This window comes from Penaeus japonicus, unplaced genomic scaffold, assembly GCF_977035675.1.
Source record: "Penaeus japonicus unplaced genomic scaffold, GWHDUDI00000001_assembly GWHDUDI00000035, whole genome shotgun sequence".
Classification (NCBI taxonomy): domain Eukaryota; kingdom Metazoa; phylum Arthropoda; class Malacostraca; order Decapoda; family Penaeidae; genus Penaeus; species Penaeus japonicus.
The window spans coordinates 21,684,915-21,689,914 of record NW_028234437.1 but is presented as its reverse complement, the minus strand read 5'-3'; positions in this window follow the sequence as shown (position 1 = coordinate 21,689,914).

Below are 5,000 nucleotides of genomic sequence, written 5' to 3'. Positions count from 1 at the left end.
TATATATAAATAATATATAATATATTAAAGTAAATTGTATATATATATATATATATATAAAAAATATATATATATATATATATATATACAACATATATTTGTGTGTGTTGTGTGTGACAAATACATTTATATATATACATATATATATATATATTATATATATATATATATAATATATATAATATATATATATATATATATATATATATATATATTCACATACACACACTCACACACACACATTTATATATATATTATTATATATATCTATATATCGATATATATATAATATATCTATCTATATATAATATATACATACATATACACATGTGTATATACACATGTAACACACACAGACACACACATAAATACATACACACAATATGAAATGCAAATGACACAAAACATAAAACCATAAAACTGCATCATAAAGAGACATCATTCGACAGCACATAAAACTCATTAAGCCTGGATTAATCTCTTCGACTAATTAACAAGAGATTATAACAAATTAGGCCAAATTTCGCTAAGTATTCGCAATCGAATCTTGTTCTGAGAAGCTTTTGATATATCTTATTTATTTATTTTATTTTTTATATTTTTTTATCTTTTGTGATGAGATTTAAGGATTGCCAATTAAGCTCAACTTTTGGGACTTATTTTCTATCTTTTTAAAATTATCTTTTTCTAGAAAGTTTGTTGGAGATGATGTGAAATATGTTGTATTCGTTAGTTTGGGGGACTGTTATTCATTATAGTTATTCTACTCATTATGCAATTAGTTATTGTATCATTATCGTCTTCATCATTATAATTATTATATGTATGTATGTGTATATGTATGTATATATATATATTTATATATATATATATATATACATATATATATTTATTACATTTTTATATATATATTATATATGTAAATATTATAATGTATATATATATCTATATATTATATATATATATATATTATATTTATATAGTACATACATATTATTTGTGTGTGTGTGTGTGAGTACCCAAATATTTTATATATACATTATATATATATATATATATAAATATATATTATATTATATATATATATAATATATAATATATATATATATATATTCAATACACACCACGCACACAACACATTATATATAATATATATATATATATATATTATATATATATAATATATATATATATATTTATATATATTTATACATACATATACACATGTGTATATACACATGTATACACACACAGACACACACATAAATACATACACACAATATGAAATGCAAATGACACAAAACATAAAACCATAAAACTGCATCATAAAGAGACATCATTCGACAGCACATAAAACTCATTAAGCCTGGATTAATCTCTTCGACTAATTAACAAGAGATTATAACAAATTAGGCCAAATTTCGCTAAGTATTCGCAATCGAATCTTGTTCTGAGAAGCTTTTGATATTATCTATTTTTTTATTTTTTATTGTTTTATCTTTTTTGTTATGAGAATTTGAAGGATTGCCAATTAAGCTAAACTTTTTGGACTTATTTTCTATCTTTTTAAAATTATCTTTTTCTAGAAAGTTTGTTGGAGATGATGTGAAATACTGTATGTATTCTTTAGTTTGGGGGACTGTTATTCATTATAGTTATTCTAGCTATTATGCATTTTAAATTATTATTTTCAATATATATATATATATATATATATATACATATCATATATATATATATAATATATATATATATGTAAATAAATGTATATAATATATATATTATATATATATTTTATAGTATTATATATATATACATACATATATTTGGGTGTGGTGTGTGTGTACAAATACATATATATATATACTATATAATATATATATATAGATATATATATATATATATCTATATTATATATATATATATATATATATATATATTCACATACACACACCACACACACACACATTTATATAGATATATATATTATTTATATATATTATATATATATATTATATATTATATATATACTATATATACATACATATACACATGTGTATATACACATGTATACACACACAGACACACACATAAATACATACACACAATATGAAATGCAAATGACACAAAACATAAAACCATAAAACTGCATCATAAAGAGACATCATTCGACAGCACATAAAACTCATTAAGCCTGGATTAATCTCTTCGACTAATTAACAAGAGATTATAACAAATTAGGCCAAATTTCGCTAAGTATTCGCAATCGAATCTTGTTCTGAGAAGCTTTTGATATTATCTATTTTTTTATTTTTATTTTTTTATATTTTTTTATCTTTTTTGTTATGAGAATTTGAAGGATTGCCAATTAAGCTCAACTTTTGGGACTTATTTTCTATCTTTTTAAAATTATCTTTTTCTAGAAAGTTTGTTGGAGATGATGTGAAATATGTTGTATTCGTTAGTTTGGGGGACTGTTATTCATTATAGTTATTCTACTCATTATGCAATTAGTTATTGTATCATCATTATCGTCTTCATCATTATAATTATTATCAGAGTTATTATTATTATTATTATAATTATGATTTTCATCATTATCATTATTCTGTCTTTATTAACATCATCATTATTATTGCTATCATGATTATCATAATTGCCATTATAATTGCCATCACCATTATTGTTACTATCATCATGATTATCTTTGTCATTTTCATTCTTATGAGTATCATTATTATAACAATCACAATCATAACTATTGTCATCATCTCCTATTACCGTCATTGTAATTATTCCCGTTACCAATACTTACATCATTGATATTAGCAATTAATTGCCATTATAATTGCCATCACCATTATTGTTACTATCATCATGATTATCTTTGTCATTTTCATTCTCATTATTATCACAATCACGATCATAACTATTGTCATCATCTCCTATAATATTACCGTCATTGTAATTATTCCCGTTACCAATACTTACATCATTGATATTAGCAATTAAATTCTGTCTTTATTAACATCATCATTATTATTGCTATCATGATTATCATAATTGCCATTATAATTGCCATCACCATTATTGTTACTATCATCATGATTATCTTTGTCATTTTCATTCTCATTATTATCACAATCACGATCATAACTATTGTCATCATCTCCTATAATATTACCGTCATTGTAATTATTCCCGTTACCAATACTTACATCATTGATATTAGCAATTATTATTATTATTATTATTATTATTATTATTATCAATTGTAATGTCGCGAGTATTAGTTATTAGTCATTATCGTCATTATCATCATTGTAATTATCATGACGATTGCTAGCAGTAGTTATGTTTTCTGATCATTGTCACTATTAGTAAAAGTAGCATTACCGTAATCATTATCGTCTTTATTACTATTATTATTATCCTCAATGAAATTTGCTTCAGTATTGTCATTATCAGAAGTAAAAATAACATTACTTTCATCATTACCTAGAGTAGTATTAGCAGTAATATTACAATTTATTTTATCCTTGTCATTATTAAAGAAAGAAAGAAAAAACTGTTTCACCAACTCGTATTCTCGCATTTTTCTATAAAAGAAAGAAAGAAGAAAAAAGAGAAATCAGAAAAAAAGGAAAAAAATAGAAAAAAAAAAATAAAAAAAATAAATACATGACTAATGACTTTCCAATTTTCATTACCAGAGTTTGCATCCGCCTTACCCTGTTTTGTTTTTGTTTTTGTTTCTTTGTTTTTCTCTCTCGTAAAAACAACAGCAACAGCCGACTACTCGAACTTCCCGAACTTCGAATCAACTTCAGAAAAGAAAATCAACTATTTTACCATCCGTCGTATTCGTCGTTTATCAACTTGCAAGCTATTTGGCAACATGCAACTTCTATTTTGCATTTGCTTTGATGAGAGAGAGAGCTCATTAGGGGTAAAGTAAGGTACGGTGAGGTATGGTGAGGCACTGGAACGGTACGGTACGGTACGGTACGGTATGGTGCGGTATAGATTGGTACGGTACGGTATGGTGCGGTATGAAACGACACGGTGCGATATGGTGCGGTATGAAGCGGTACGGTGCGGTATGAAACGGTACGGTGCGGTACGGTATGGTGCGGTATAGATTGGTACGGTACGTTGTGTTGCGGTATTAAATGGTACGATACGGTATTGTACGGTATGAAACGGTACGGTGCGGTATGGTGCGGTATAAATCTTAGCCTAACCCTCTAGTGTGAGGGAAAAATGGAGAGTGAGATGGAGAAGAGACAGAAAGATAATGATGATAACGTGTTAACATGCTAACAGCAATAGTGATGATTACAATGAGTAGGAATATAGTGATGATTATGGTAATGATAACGACAACAACAACAACAATAACAATCATATCAACGTTCATAACAACAATGACACAAACAATAACAACAAAACAAAGAAACAATAGAATTATAAAACAAAACAAAACAAACAAACGACCTCTACCCACACACGGATACAAGTTTACCTTCAAGATGTAAACATTGATTCATTTTCACTGTAAATATTTACAGTTTTGAAAAAGGGCATTGTTTGACGAATGCAATTAGTTTGTTTGTTAATTTTTCTGTTAGTGTTTATGTAATGTGTTCATGATATGTTTTTTTTTTTTTTTTTCTCTCTCTCTCGAACAAGTGGTTGTGTGTATTTCGTTAACTTTTTTATGGTATCGTATCTGTAGTTTGTTGTTGTTTGTTTGTCTATGTGTTTGTTTATTTAATTGTTTTAAACTCTGGTGAAAGATACATAGAGAGATTGATTGCGTAATCCGTTTTATTTTATTTTATTTATTATTATTATTTTTTTACACTGGTCGGTTTAACGAACAATCCGTGTAACAAAGTTTTCGAAACTCTATTATTGTTTTGGGATTCATCAATTTACCCTATATGTGTATGTGTGTGTTTGTGTGTGTGTGTGTGTGCGTGTGTGTGTGGGTGGGT